This window comes from Scleropages formosus, chromosome 2 (assembly GCF_900964775.1).
Source record: "Scleropages formosus chromosome 2, fSclFor1.1, whole genome shotgun sequence".
In the NCBI taxonomy this organism is placed as follows: domain Eukaryota; kingdom Metazoa; phylum Chordata; class Actinopteri; order Osteoglossiformes; family Osteoglossidae; genus Scleropages; species Scleropages formosus.
The window spans coordinates 21,715,913-21,732,838 of NC_041807.1; the positions used below are offsets into that span (position 1 = coordinate 21,715,913).

The 16,926-nt window shown below is 39.7% G+C and overlaps 1 protein-coding gene across 3 annotated transcripts in view; it reads right to left on the minus strand.

Annotated features, from left to right (window-relative positions):
• The window catches only part of LOC114912536 (receptor-type tyrosine-protein phosphatase S-like), a 150,168-nt gene that overhangs the window by 105,304 nt on the left and 27,938 nt on the right, over positions 1 to 16,926 (minus strand). The gene's annotated exons all lie outside the window — the stretch shown is intronic.

Consider the following 16,926-nt stretch of genomic DNA (forward strand, 5'->3'; position numbering starts at 1 on the left):
CGGAGATACACCCTTCAAGGGGTGTGTTGTGGATGTGTCTGTGTGAGGGGGTGTCAGTATACAGCTGGACAGTATTCTAATCACTGTACATTTACCAACATAAGTAACACCAGCCAGGAGTCAGCATATAAACTGTCGCAACACATATAATACTATACCTACTATAAATACAATAAATTCTACTAAATGACATGATAAAGCAGTTTAGTTATAGACACCACACGGAAATAGAACACAACAAAATCATTTTTCAATTTAGAACTTTTAATTCTTATGTCACTCTATAATTTTTACACATGCAGCCCTTCAACCTATTCACAATAATGACCGTGACCCTTGGACAAAAAAATTTGGACACCCTTGCCTTAAAGCACACATTACGCATGCTTGTTCATAAGAGGAAAAGGATGCTGTCACCTAGCACACAAGCAGAGAACAGGAACTGTAGTTTTAGCGGCGTGTTTATCATGACTTTGCAACATATTGGCATGAAGTGTAGTCACCGCTGAGACAGATGGCACACCATCATGGTGCATGGCAAACACGGAGGTGGTGGGACTGCAGTGAAAAGATACGCAGCTAAAGTCTCCACTCTGGAGATTCACAGTACAGCATGAAAATGCCACCCTTTCCATTATTATCATTTGAAAATACTTATAAATGGAAACAACTTAAAATCTTTCACTGTATATTATTCTTGTTAATGCCAGTTTTATCCATTTGAACAGTAGAGGAATTCTTTGGCGTTATTACAGATCCTTTGTCTGGGGAACAACGAAGACTATAAAAGTTAAATAAAATAATGCAGTATTTTTGCATGTAAAATGTTGAATTTGTCTAAGATAACACATGGTCAGTGTGGTGTATTTCCCAAAAACTAGTTGGCACTCTAATAACTTTAAAAAGCTACTACACAACAATGTTTCTTCAGTGTTATCAACCTAGGAAATAACTGGCTATCATGATCCAAAGCAATTAAAACTATGCCTTTGTGTCTGATGTATTTTAAGAATTTTTATCTCAGGGTTTATAATATATCTACTAAAATGATCTCTATTTCTTGGCAACCATCTATTATGTACCATGAAAAGAAGTGCAATTCAGATATTTCATTTCTTCAAAAAATGTCCATAAAACTAAATTAAGACTGTAGAATTCCAAACACATTAAGGTAAAGACCAACATTTAAGATAAAATACGTGTACACCTTATCTGAACGTCTATCCTTTGATACTAAAATAGCAGCCTTAGGGCAGGAAGTACGACAGTACACCATTTGTTTCAGCTATATATCCGGACAGAAGCAATAGGCTCTCATGCAGCACAATATCAGTGCCATCTCAAGATTCCATGTAATATGAAATAATGGTAGATGGACTCAATTTTATTCCCAGTTTAATAACAAAATAGCATTACTTCAATAGTTGTTGTCCAGCAGTTGTCCATGAGTCACTCCATTTTCTCAATAATGGCCAAAGCAAGGAAAGGTAGTAACGGCAAGCATTAACAGCTTTGGTGGAAGAATGAACTCAACATCATGGTAGAGACAGGTACAGGTCCAGATAAAATCTTATTAGAAATTGTTTTGAATCTGGTTAAGTTAGTTAAGTTTGGTCATTTAAAAGTAGTACAGATGTACAATAAACTGGCATTAAAAAATACGTTTTTTTAAGACAGAAGAATAAATTAATAATATGTCTCACGAGAACAATTTAACTTTAATAAATTTAAATACTGTATATATACTTTAGGACAGTACTTTTAAATGGGTGTTCAATGCCCTTTCATAGAAAGACATTTTAGATTGCTACCATGTTCTATTATTAGCTTTTTCTGCACGCTGTGGCCCTTCTGCCTTTTCTTGAAATTCCCCCAGACTAAGCACTCCAGCACCAGACATTCCGACTCAAGTTTCATTAGGAGGCCTGCTCTGCACAGATAAGTGCAACAGCGGCCATTATATTAGCTGGTTCTCAGCAAAGCTGAATAATAATTATAACGGCATTTGCCAGTCAGGATTGTGGTGCTGCATCCCCCAGCAAAACAGGCTCAGGCAATTCAATTACGAAACCTGCCCTACTTGGGGCTATACAATACTCACTGTAAGCCTGCTATAAAAGTGACAGTGATAACAATGACCGTTACATCCTGGTAATTACAATAATAATAATAAGCATCACTGTTGGAACTGTTATCACATCACAATATGTTAGAAAGTTGTGTGTTTCTTGTTTTTTTTCTTTTCCCCCCTTGATATGCAGAGTAGAGGGTGTGGTCGTGCAGTGGGCTGGACCAGGTCCTGCTCTCCAGTGGGTCTGGGGTTCGAGTCCCCCTTGGGGTGCCTTCTGATGGACTGGCATCCCACCCTGGGTGTGCTGGGTGTGTCCCTACGCCCTGTGTTGCTGGGTTAGACTCCGGCTCCCCACGACCCCTGTATGGGACAAGTGCTTTAGCCAGTGTGTGTGATATGCAGAGTAGATGCTTCTTTCTTTTTTTTAATCATTGAAATAAATTCAAGCTACAATCAATGAAAACAAGGATCTCACTGTCTGTTTCACAACCAGATTATATCTGTATGTCCTTTAGTACCAGCCTGACCTTGAAGCAAGCGCTCAGTCACAGATGTGTCCTGAGAAGGGATCTGGACACAATGGATTAATTTTGATAAATCACTCTACACACATGTATGATACACTATCAGTCACATGATCCCCACAAGGGCCTTCAAGCTCTGCCAGTACAGATGTGCACTGATTGGATGAATCGTATTCCTCCATTGAGAGGTATCCTGTCACCTTTACATCCTTTTTCACAATGCCTCATCTTCACCTACAGATTTGCTGTTTTGTGCATATGGCTCTTGCCACACTGCGAAGCAAGGAAGTGGTCAGAACTCACTGGTTTGAAAGCAAATTAGAACTTAAGCAGATTGCATCTATAAATTAAATTGGATCACATGGTGACAACTGTTGCTGTTTCTGGCAAGAAACTGAAATAAAACCCTAAGTCTTCCAGGGCAATATTCCAGTATATAAATATAAATGGCTAAAGAGGAAAAGTGAAATAATCTCAATTGGTGCATCACAGGGCAGCGAAAGAGTTGAGATGGCAGGGAGGGGAGGGCAATTTATTTTATTATTACTATTATCTGCCGGTGTTGGATTTGCAGCATGAAATTCCAAGCTGCCTTTGACCTCTGCAGCCTTGGACTAGGGGCCTGCAAAGCTGGGATCATCCCCTCTAATCCGCTCTCATTAAGGATGAGCTGGATGATAGCACACCACCACTGTCCGTTGGCCCCCACACCTCACATAAGTGGCAGCAAATTTAATAAATTACTCATATACTGCCCCTGTAAATAACACATGCAGTAGCACACAAAGTAATACCGCTGAACCTGACAATGCCTGAAATCAGCTATAGGAGACTATTTCGGTGAGGATTATCAGCAATCACAAGAAAAAAAAAATTAAAACAGCTTCAGCTGGGGGGAAAAAAAAAAAAAAAAACACTGCTACATAACCACTGAGCTCATTTTCTCAGTGATTGCTTTCAGAATCTTTTTATTTTATTTAACATAGCTGAAATAGGTCTCTCCTTGTGGATGTGTGTGTGCTTAAATGAGTAAATTTACACACACATGCTGCTCTCCTAAGAAGCAATTCGCATCCCTGAGCAAATGAAACATTTAAAAGCATTTAGTGAAAAGGGTTAGTTTGGCTGTGCGGTCATGAAGCTTCATATTCAATCAGAGCTGATCCACAGGTTCCTCTTAAAATGGCACTGCACTGCCATCCGCATAATGGAATGATGTGAGTTTTTTTTACTTCAGCTGTATATTATATACCCTTGTGTCATTTAATTTTTAGACACTTTTTCACTACTGTTCTGGAAATAATGAGCACACTGCAAAGAAGCGCTTCAATTAGAACAGGTACACATCCAGAAATGGTTCAACCTTGAGCTGACTCTATTATCTCTTCATTCAAAGGGCAACTGGTATTAATGACCATCTCCTCACGAAGATGTTCTGGCTTTTAAATGCTCATCTTATCTTGCACAATCATATTAGGACCCTAAGTGTTTAATGGGAACCAGGCCTGCAAAAACTAATGAATTGTGGCAAACAGCTGAACAGCGTCAATTAGGGCTACTTTGTGGGAACAGGGTACCCATTAAAATCTCTCTGCAAACAGTAGCTGAGAAATTTCTGCAGGGTCTTATCTTCAGATCAATAGTCTGCCTCTCTATTCTATATTGCCTTCAGTACCTAGCAGAGAAAAATCTTAGGGTGACTATTGTACAATATACCAAAATGTTTTGGCAGGTCAAGTTGAAAATTATATTGTAAGAGGATCAGGAGAATGATGACTGCATTATAGCTGTGCCCAGGATATGAAACCTAATGAAAAAATAAAGGTCTAGACAAAATATCACTTACTGCACTGATAATTAATAAAATAAATTAATTAATAAAGAAAGCTACCCTGTACACAGAGTAAAAAGCAACTGCAATCAAAAATTGCCTTTTATTAATTTATGGATCTTTGATTAATGATAAAATGTGCCCATGCTTTCCTTACATTCATTAAAAATAACATGGGTCTATTTTTTCAGAATGAAAAATCTAATTTCAAAGTGGGATAAGTAATACAAAAATAAAACCCTTGATTTAAGATCTGTATGGAATGAAAGTCAAATTCAAGTCTTATTAACATCAGGTAAAGCATATTTAGAACAAACAGGGCATGGTGGCACGGTGGATTTGGCCTGTGGTGGGTCTGGGGTTTGAGTCCTGCGTGGAATGCCTTGTGATGGACTGGCAATCCTCTTCCTGGGTGTGTCCTCTCCCTTTCCAGGCTTACACCCTGGGTTGGGCTCCGCCTCCCTGCGACCCCCACTTGGGACAAGCAGTTTCAGTCTCTCTGTGTGTGATATTTAGAGCAGAAAATATTGTAGTGGCTATAGTTGCTGCCTTTAGACTCAAAGAACCCAGGTTTGTATCCCACCTGCTGTAGTACCCTTCATCAAAGTACTTTTCCTGAACGAAGACAAAAAAAATTACCAAGCAATATAAATGGAGAAATAAAGTTACTTTGGAAAAAAAAAAATGTCAGTTAAGTCAATGCAATGTTATTTGATATGGACTAGGTATGAATCAGGTTGACACTTGCTAATCATTGTTTTCATCTAGTCTACCAATGCGCAGAGCTTTATTTTTCAAACCTAGTACAGAGAGCTTTTGTGTAATTTGATATGTCAATTTAAAACAAATATGCCTTTAGCTACCTGAAAAATGCCTTTTTAGGACCCATCAGTATATCTTGCAGAAGCTGAAACCAGATTACAAGAATAGGAGAATGGTTGGTGAATGCGGGAGGTGCGGAATGGGTTCAACAGAGTCAGCGCACAGCCTTGCAGAGTCCAGATGGAGACAGCTTTAACTACTCCAAATGGTGTGGACTTGGAGAATTTTCAAAAAACGAATGTAATTTAAAACACCAAAGGCCACAGAGACGGGATGTTGAGAACCTTCTACGGGGCTAAAATTGAAGGATGGACTGCACAGAAACATGAGGGAATTTTCATACTAACTTTACATTCAGGAGAAAATGTGGAGGCAAAAGGGTTCAAGTTCTGTAATAGTTTTGCTTAAGGTCTATTGGAATTTCTTCATAGGTATTCATGAGCTGACTTGTATGTGAGCTGATATTCAGTGTTTGAAGCTTCTTATGAGTATAATATCTCTCAGTTCAGGTCCACCATTGTGTTTTTTTTTTTTTTTTTTTAATATTTTGTTTAACAAAATTCAGAGCAATAAAATCTAAATTATACATGCACCGAAGATGGTTCCTGAACAATGTGAGCTACACTGTAGCAGACTCAGGACTTTCTGTGAAAAACTGGGACATGCTAATGAAGATAAGATCACAGCTTTAGTGTAGTGGCAACATTGTCATGTCATTAGAGCATTCATCAGTCACAACCCATAACTAATTATGGGTGGATTTCATCACTATGTGACATATTTGAAAGTTCGAATGGAAACACAAGAGGTGGCTGGTGTTGCATACTCCACTGACTGTATTGCAGGAAACCACCTCCTCTTCAAACCAGGTCATTCTCTCCCAAGTTTTGAAAGCCTCTGTGTACACCTGGCCACCATCACGCAATCAGGGTTACCTTAAATAAATAAAACGGCGTCACATGCAGTCCTCTGCAGTCTAGTTTGTTGGCCTGTACCAACAAAGTCTTCAAGAGCAATGCCTGTTGCTGATAGTGCAGTGGTTAGCATTGCTGTCTTTGGGTCTGATGGTGATTACTTAAATTTTCACATACTTGTCTACTATACTTGAGTATGATACTTACCCTGAAATGTTTCAATAAAATTACCCAGCTGTATAAATGGGTAAACAGTTGTAGGTAGATTAAGAGTGTAAATTATTTCAAAGACAAGCATCCACTAAATTAATAAATGTAGTTGTCCTAGTGTTTTCTTGCAAGCCTAACCTTGGCCATATTCCTATCATATTGGGTTGGTCTGAAGATTTGTCTAACTGTGAAGTTGCACTGTATTCACAATAATAAACTCCACAGCTGGTTTCCCCTTAACTCCAATGGTTGGAGTCTTTCTAGCTATACCGGCAGTTACTCTGCAGCTCCCCATCATGACTGACAAAGTAATAAAAAATGTGGACTTCCATCTAAAACACAAACCTGTGGACTCTCTCCTGGTCCAAAGCGCTGATCAGACCTGGAGATCTTATGGCTCATGAATTCATTTTTTTTCATTTTCAGTGCACATTCATCAGCTCTCCAAACTCATCAGTGAAACCCTCCTTTAAAGCAGGGATTTAAAAGTGTCACTAACACTTAGGAATTGCCCTTGATTGGCCATGTTTCCTCACTTATTTAGCAAGAATATAATGTATGAACTATTTTACTCAGATAATTATAATGTATTAAAAAATACAAAAGACTGCATGAGAGCTCCACGAGTATAACTTTAAGATTTGTTGAACAAACAAAATAATACATGTAAATACACCCAGCATCTGATGTCTGAGAATTGTGTGGTGAATAGTGGTATATGTCAAAGGCAAAGAAACAAAACATACTATAAATATATGGTATTATGCTTTTGATTGAAAACGTGTATTCGCATGTAAGATTTAGATTCCCAGTATATTATTAAGATTGATTTCACTGGCATTGAATACTGTTTTTCCACTATTGTCTTCTTGGTGAAGAGTGAACATAATAAGTAGAAGAATATGTTTCTCTTTGGTAATACTGCTATCCCCCACCTGTCACAGAGAAATCACTGTTTCGCAATAAATTATTATGTCCTGGAATAACCTACTGAGACTAATGAAAATTCAATAAGAGCCAGCAGCTCAAACCAACACAGGGGAATAACACAGCAGAAAATGTATGTGACTAACCAAAGAAATGTAGCAACCAGTGCATTTTGATCAGGTAAGTCCCTGGTGAGTTATTGATCTGAGAATTTCATGACTTTATTTATTTAAATATTCATTTTCCACCCAGGGGTACATTACATCCACCAAGGATTGTACTTTTGGGCATACCTATCAGTTTATTTTTGTCATGCAATGCTCACTCTTTAAAGTGCAAGCACTTAAACAAGACATAAAAGAAAACAGAGATGCTTTAGAGTGGTACACATAACCAACTGGCTGCCTTGGAACCAGGCTATGCTGATTTAATACAGAGCAATATTCAAAAAAGACATTACAGCTGCAGTGTATTGATCCATTCCTCTGTGCATGAAGCCAGCCTTCATTTATATTCCACAAAACACCAAGTGTTCAGCTTAGCTTTTCACATGCTGCCAAAACAGTAATATACAAACGTAACAAACACACACAAACTCACTGACAACCCAAAAAATATATAGTTTCATTATATATTACAGGCCTGTTCATCATCGTAACATGGTCTTGTTTCTGACAATAACAAATTCAGAGACGCCAAAGATAACACTTTGACAAATAGCACCACTCTTTCTTTCAAACAACCAGTATATCTCTGCCCAACTGTCTTCCAGATATATTAGATTGCATTATGTGATATTATATCACAAAACAGCTGAGCACATTAACTGAGGAGTGTATGATGGGTGAAGTTGATGAAGGGATGTCGCTCTTCTGCAGTGCAAAGGAGAGCAGAACAGACTCCAAACAACCTTATTTTGATCCATAACCTGCATCTCTGATCACTCAGCCTGAGTTGTAACCACCCGGGGGATCAGGTGCTTAATGAGAGTAAGATGTCCTCAGTGGTACAAATGCAGGAGAGCATGCTCATGGTCCTCAATGCTTCTCATCATGGAAAATTGATGTTTTGCAGAAGAAAACAAGTAGGACAATACATTTATTTATATTGCTGACTAGTGGAATTATGTTCACTTTCAACCTGGTAGTTATATGCTGTAGACGACGCCTTGGTAATACTGGAAACTGGAAACACTATAACTAATCTGGCTGTCGTGCCAACATTACACCAAATCGAGTAGGCCGAATATGGAAAATTAAACTATGAAAACAAAATAACAGTATTAAAATAACAACTCAGTTTAAACTTCTGAAGATAAAAACCAGAAATAATGTGGAGTCTTTGCTTAGACTGTAATTTTCTCAGGAAAATCTTTACAAATAAAGACTGTGCCACATTAAAATGTAAGTAGTCCCCTCAGAAGATTACTGCTCTCTGCCACCTTGTTTGTTACCTCATCATTGTCCAAGGACATTGGAATGTCTTTCTCATGTTGACTTGAGCCTGAACGTTTCTAAATCCTCTTGGGTAGGAGACCCTTAGATTGCTCTTTACAGACTTGGATGTAGAAAATTAGCAACAGTACTACTACACTAATCCAAATGTACTGGATCATAAAAGAAAAAATGGAACATATCTGAGAGCAACTGACTTCATTTTTTTTTAAATTATAAAAAAAGCAGGGCTTAATGATTAACAGTGTATTTCATTTCCATTTGCACTTTTAATAACAATGTGCTCACCTAGAATTGTACTGTCATTTTTTGCAACCATTCTGTAACAACATAATATTCTATTGTTCTATAATACTCAAGCTTTTAGCTAGCAGTGTAGCAAGAAACTGCATCCTATTCCTTCATTGTATGAATTTTTTATGCAGTATCCTATCTGGATCAATGGGCTGACTCTCTGGAAAAGTGGTCTTCAAAGGTCCTTTCAAGGTTGGGGTAAATGCCAAGGAGTCAAATTTGACTCATAGCTATCACTCATTTAAATTTACATTAATTTATTGAGCTAATGCTTTTCTCCAAAGCAAGATACAAGTCAGTGAAAATACAAGTGTATTTTTCCAAAAGATGGAGAAATAGAGATACAGACATGCAATACTCAAGATAAAGTGAAATGGTATGATACCACTGTTTTTGCTGACATATATTACACAAGTAACTGCATATAGAATTGACAGAGAGTGTTTTTTTTTTTTCAGATATATAATGTGCTAAGTCACTTTTGTAGTTTTCATGCTAAGGTATTGTTGGGAAGTTGTTCATTGCCTTCTTCATTGTCAATTGCCTTCTTCGTCTTTTGATTGCAGAAACAGGGAGAACATTCAAACTCTACTTGCCGTGAACCACATTTGAACCTATGTACGAGGAGCAGTTCAAGAGCTGTGAGACACTAGTGTTACTCACTGCAGGCACTCTCATCATGCTGCTATTTGTTAAAGTGAAAATAACAGATGCATAGATGATCATCAAAATTAATTTGTAATATTTTTTTCTATAAGGGGGTGCGGTGGCGCAGTGGGTTGGACCACAGTCCTGCTTTCCAGTGGGTCTGGGGTTCGAGTCCTGCTTGGGGTGCCTTGTGACGGACTGACATCCCGTCCTGGGTGTGTCCCCTCCCCCTCTAGCCTTACGCCCTGAGTTGCCGGGTAGGCTCCGGTTCCCCATGACCCCATATGGGACAAGTGGTTCTGAAAGTGTGTGTGTGTATTTTCTATAGATTATCATATCTTTGAACAGCAAAACTAGCACAGCAAGTGCACGATGCCTTAATATTTTATGGTGTACAATTGTCTTAAATTGCTTTAAAGAAATTCATTTACGATAATGTAACTAATTTGAGTGGTTTGCAATTTAAGAAATAATATGTTTCCTATAAACATTAAGTGACAGTCGGGCAGAATATTCAATGGCCACTTTACATCTCAATGACTGACTTTTTTTTGTTTTGGCAGAGTGGGTTACTTCTCCATAATGCTGCTTCTGTCTTTCCTGACGGAAGTGCTCAAAATAGCATAAGCTACCATCAATGCAGTGGGGCATCTCACACACAGTCTCCTGCCCCCTTAAGGGCAACACCAGGAGAAATTCGAGGAGATTTTGCCCTCCCTGATTGCCCCCCCAAACCACCACTACCTCTCATCAACAGGCACAGGTAAGAGGATTATCATGCTGTCATGAACCCTAGGGGAGGCAGAGCCCCAAGAGAACTAGCAGTGTTTAAAAGGGCAGGACCTTGCTCTACGCTTGGAAGAAATCATAGGCCACCATTGCAATTGTGCCACCACAATGGGCTGTACTTACAAGTGCTTTGCCTCTGATGACTTATTTTAGCATTCAAGTATCACTGTCATTACTATCTAGTCCACCCCTCAAGAACACCCTATAATATAGGGTGTACCCACTTCAGTATAACTTGTCTTACAGCCTATGCTTCCCTGTATAGACTGAGGATCACTGTGGTACCTGAAGATAAGTGAATTTATTTACATACCACCACATGTAAATAAAACATGAAAAAAATGCTGTTATTTTCATTGACACAGATGCTTACATCCCACTGTACTTCTGTAAGTACATTCCTGTTATATAACAACTTCTATGAAGTTTGGTAAAAGCAAATTTGGTGAAAATGTTAAGATTCCATACATTTGCAATTTAGTAAAACTGCAGACAGTTTAGCAGTTATATCCATCCATCCATCCATCCATCCATTTTTAGAAACTTATCCAGTTCAAAGTCTGAACAGTGTACAATTACACAGCCACACATCAAGAAGTCAAAAAAAAACTGAAATCTTCTGCAAAGTGACAAAATGAAGTTAAAAACTCTAGAAAAAGAGTTATGAATAAATGTAAATGGACAATGGAAGAAACTAATCTCCCTTGGGTAAGTTTTTGGGGTATAGACAGTCCTAACTGAAGGCAGATAAATGATTATGTTGAAATGAGCATGAAAAGTCTTTATGTTTACATTATGAATTCTTGAAGATAGGAACATTTTTCAATGCTTAATCACAACTTCTTCATCACAGTCTTTATTCAATACAGGTTTTGTACAGAATGTATTTTATTATCAGTTTTAATTTACATTAATTTGAACCTTCGGATCCAAAGGCAGCAGCCCTATCCACTATGCTACCAGTTGCCCACTACATTTGTTTGAATGTATCTCAAAGTTGTTAAATTTTAAATGATACGTCTTAAAACAGATTTTATTTCTCATAGCTTTGTCCATGACTTTTACAGTTCCCAAATCATAAATATATCAAGGATCATGTGCATTAATAAACTTTCACTGACTGTGCAGAACAAAAAAGCAGCCAGAAAAGGACAAACATTATACATGCTTATGTGATGAATCAGGCAGCAATCACAATGGGATAGAAGGTTGCTGAGATTGTGCATTTATATAATATAGCACCTGGCACCATCTGTCTTCATAAATTGAGAGTTTGTGTTAGTGTAATGCCACACTTCTATAGCAGTATTTCCTTGAACCCCAAAGAATTCCTTGTTGCACCACATTTAAAATAACAGACAGAAGGTGGCTTTTTGGTTTGAGCAGTTGCCTTGTAATCAAGAGATCCAGGTTCAAACCCTGGTTCTTACCGCATTCACATTTACATGACATTACATGTACATTTGAACAAGGTATTTACCTTAAAATTACCCAGCTGTATAATTGAATGTGTAACTAACTTGCTAAATATGCACTGGAATGGATTGGCATCCTGTTCAGCGTGTACTCTGACTGGCCTAGCACCCAGGGCTCCCCAGTGGGACTCTGGACTGCTATAACTCTGAGCTTAACATGCAGCTAAATATTAGTGACTGAATGAGTGGCTCTGCTTAAAATGCAGACTAACGTTATAAGTTGTTTTGGAGAAATAGTGTCAGCTATATTAATAATAAAAGCAGCAGCATATAGATGCAGTAAGGCAGCAGAGGATATGACTGGTATTACATAGCAATCCAGGCTTTCTAGCATTTTTTTCATCTTCCTCTTCAGTGCACTGTGTTATGTGCTACAGTTATTGGTTTTAAATGGACTTGCGTATTTTTGTAGAATGCCACTTCTTGAACAGCTACATCAATTTGAACTTGCCGTGTTGCCCTCTATTTCTGTTCACCCTTCAGCCTGAGTGGTGGGAGAGTAGAACTACTTCTACTGACTGAATGAGATGGCCAGAGAGGGGGTCATTGTTGCTGGGCCCAAAAGCCCCGGCAGCACGTTGCGAGAGCTTCAGCGCATCCCTCCCTCCATTGAATGAAGTGGAATGGCAATAGCAGGTTCCTCTCAGTGGTGTGTGTTGTTGGGCATGGAGTGCACTCTGCATTGGAGCCCTTCCGGCACATCGCCGGCGCTGGCAGGGAACTCCCTACTCTCTGTGCCAGTGAATGAGCGATTTTCTTTAGCGCCTGAGCACGTGCAGCTGCGTGGCCTCACCACGGTTCGAGTGTGTTGTTGCTCGCTTTCTGGTCCTGAAGCATACCGATTGAAGGCAATTATCTCCTTCAGGCGTTTCTGTGGAGATCCTACCAAACACTTCCAACAGTCTTTAAACAAATATGGGAAACCTCACAGCACCACACAGCAGTTTCTTACACAGTGGATGTGTGGTTTAGAAATACATGCACTACAAACTGTGAAAAACAGGTGTCCACTAGGTACACAAACAATAATAATGTCATGACTTGCAAAGGGTTTGTTGCACACATTTCCACCCATCCAACTTCAATAACTGCTCGTCCTGAGCAGGGTCATGGCGATTCAGAGCCCATTCCTGAAGCATTGGGTGCAAGGTCTCAGACTGAGGGTGTATACCCTGGACAGGGTGCCAGTCCATCACAGGGTACCCACATGCACTATGGGTGTCGTGGTGTCCCCCTGGAGCGGAAGCACCGGACTCAAGTGCGGAGCACAGGAAGGTTTCTCAGGAGGTAATCCAAAAGACATAGTCAAATAAACAGGCAAATGGTCACCGATGTGAGAACGAAATCCGAAGGGAGAATCTGAGAGTCGCAATCCAGTAAACGGGCGAGAAGTCGTGGTAAACGAGGAAGTCTTGGAGATACAGGAGCGGGCACAGGGAAAAAAGCAAGAGGGTGAGGAAGAGGATGCGGGCGAGGAATCAGGGAAATCAGGAGAGCTAGGGCAAGAATCACAAATGAGTAACCAGGCTGAACAAGGTTCCGCATCTTCTCGCAGTTCAGGCTTCCCTTTTATGCGCCCGGACCCTGATCAGTCGCAGATGTTCCCCATTGCCGAGGCAGAGGGTGTGACAATGGGCAATTTAGAGTCACCAGTTCATCTGAACTGCATGTATTTGGACTGTGGGTGGAAGCCTATGCAGACACAGGGAGAGCATACAAACTTCACACTGACTGACCAGGGATCAAACCCATCTTCACTCACACCACCAAGGCACTATGAGGCAGCAGTGCTACTTGCTATACCACCGTTGCTCAGATTTGTTTATACACATTAAAAGTTTGATTTTCATTGTATTTTTAATTCACACACATTTTCAGAACCGCTTGTCCCATACGGGGAACCAGAGCCTACCCGGCAACACAGGGCGTAAGGGGACACACCCAGGACAGGACGCCAGTCCACCGCAAGGAACCCCAAGCAGGACTTGAACCCCAGACCCACTGGAGAGCAGGACTGTGGTCCAACCCACTGCACCACTGCGCCACTGCACCTCCTCATTTTTTTTATTCCATATAAAATAAATTAATGACTTAAAAAGTGGTGATGTTTGCAATTGAGGTTTCAGCTCTGTGGTTACTTTAAAATGGTATAGATAATGATACATTATAGTACTATACGGTTTTAGAGTTTTAGATTTAAAATTGTATTTAAAAACATATTTGAGTTTACCTAAAATGGTACCTACACGCATAGGGTGTTATTTAGCAGGATTTTAAAGAAATTTAACATTTAAATTTCTGTTGCAGATTGTCACATTCCTATATGAGAAATTAAGAAAGTGGGTTGTAATAGTAAAGGAGTTATGCATTTACAAAAAAGGAAGTATTTTTCTCCTGCTAACCAGGTAAACATTTAATGAAGTAAATGACCCTTGTCCTTCAGGCAGCCTTCTTTTCTCACCTCCTTCCAACACACACACACACATACACACACACACACACACAAGCAGAGGCGCTCACTGTTGCACAGTCAATATTTCCTGAAGGATCGCCTCCCTGGGGAACAGCAGGCAATCTGGAATGTCTGGGGTCGGTGCAATGAAAGAGACCGTGATTGCGTTCGACCAAGCTTTAAAAAGATGTCGTACATCAAATGGCAACAGATAAAAAGCCAGCCTGGGGTGAGTTAATCAGTGAAGTGCTTTTCACGGGCGCAGAACCATTTGTCTCAATATTATAAATAAGACACTCTTTGCCAGTGCATGGAGTGTGTGTACATATGGGAGAGCATTCTCTTATTAAAATGTCAACATGTAAACAACTAGTTTACCAGTCTTAGGAAACATTCCCTCATACTAAGTTGTGTTAGACTGCATGAGCCAGCTTCTTTTTCATCAAGACAGCAATAGATGTGTGATGACCTTGGGCCAGGTATGTATAAGTCCTTTTGCATTCCCCATAGCTTCAAGGGGGCACCTGTAATTTACATCGGAGCCACTTGAAAATCAGGCCCACCTGGCAATTCTGCAATTCCATTAAGCTGCTTGTAACACTTCCAGTGGCACAACTCGGTGACGGCATTGCAGGGTTGGGGGGTGCTGGTGGATGAGGAGGGACGGTGCAGAAATGACATCATGAGCAACCTCCCCCAACCCCTACCCCTACACTTCAATCACATTAACAGTGCCACAAGGTTAGGATGATGAAAGCCTAAGAAAGGACAAATGAAAGTACAACCAATTGCACCCCTGTGGGGAAGCTTAGTTATGCTGAAATTCAGTGTTACACCAGTAGTTTTTAATTTGGTCACTAAACAAAACTTGTCTAAGGCTTGACGATAAAGATTATTATTGAGAATATCTAACACGCTGGGCAGGGAAACACATCCCAAAAGTCATACTCACTGACTTAAAGCTTGGCATAAAAAGGACAATTGGAGGGAAAAAATCTGTTCTACTTTATGTGACTCAACTTTGAACTTGCAGCAAACTGGATTTCTCCATACACACCATCATACGTGTTGTGCATTTGCTTCTGAACACGTTTCAGAACTTGAGAACCAGCCACTCCTCAAGCTGATACAATCCATGACATTTCTGCAAGTGACACTTTGTGCTGAGCCCATGTCAGCCCCAGGCAACGACAAGTTGTATATTCTATCATGGTGGGAGGTGGGTCAAGTAATGAGCGGCCATCTGTCACACCCCTCTAGACCTCATGATACAAGCCGTGGTGAATCATAGCGAGTACGTTCTAGTCGATGTGGTCACACGAAAACTTCCTTCAGGCTGTAATTTATCTTCGCCTGTGACTTTACTAATGAGGTGTCGGCACTTCTTCTGGCCAGTTCTGAAAACGACTATAAGTAGGACTCGGCCCCAGCCATCAATCCTGAACGCACCAAACATCTATCTGCAGCTTCATCGCTAACCCAGCTGGGTAATCTTTCTGCAACACCTTTCTCCCTTTTCAAAGCACACCATTTGCATGGGACTTGAGTATAAACCTGGGCAAGTGCTCGGAAAGCACTGGGATTTGAAAGAGAGAGATTTAGGGAGATCTAAATCAGGGAAAAAAAAAAAGGGAATAAAAACCTGGGAAAACAGAAAACAAACTCTTCCCCATAGGACATGCTTCTTCCTCTCTTCTAAGAAAAGTGGAGATAATGCTGCCTCTGAATAATTAATTAACAGATGACAAGGAATCAAGATAACAGAGAAATATCCAAAGAAAGGTCAAACTAGGGGTGCTGCTAGATTGAAACTAAATACCTAGTCAATCATTCTGTATGTCTCCTTTTTTATTCCAGGAAAAAAATATTAACTGCCATCCCTACTTCTTGAATATGTATGCACAAAGACTAAGCTGAACATCATCAGGGAGGTAAAAACCTTCCATTGTTCTCCATCACAACATATTCAATCATTAATATTAAAATCAATGCGGCAAATGATATGACCTGATGTTTGCTGCACATATAACACACGTCTAGTGAGGTTTAGTATGGATACAGTCCAGTCACAATGGATAATATTTGCTGGCTGATGATGGAAACTAAAGCAGACACACCTTTCACCTGCCTTCAGTGAGACAACCTGAGAGGTACAGGAAACATGATACAGTATGGCTCCAAATATAAACCTAAAATCAATGCAGGTTTAAAAAAGAAAAAAAAAACATCATTCATTAACACTGCAAGAATACAGAAAATGTAACACACTGGGAAATCCATGTGTCTGTATGTGTGTATGAGGTCTTCTTCACGGAACTGGGTTGTTTAGTGGCATTGATTTTAAGAACTTCATGTTTAAAAGTAAACAGATATAAAAGGCCAGTTATTGATTTTCATATTCCTCCTAGAAAATCAAAGTTGTGAAAAACAGCATTAGACAAAGCCATTCGTAAAGATGGGTTTCTTATTGCTATTTATGAGTATTTAAAGGCCTGTTTCAAAGAATCCAGAAAGC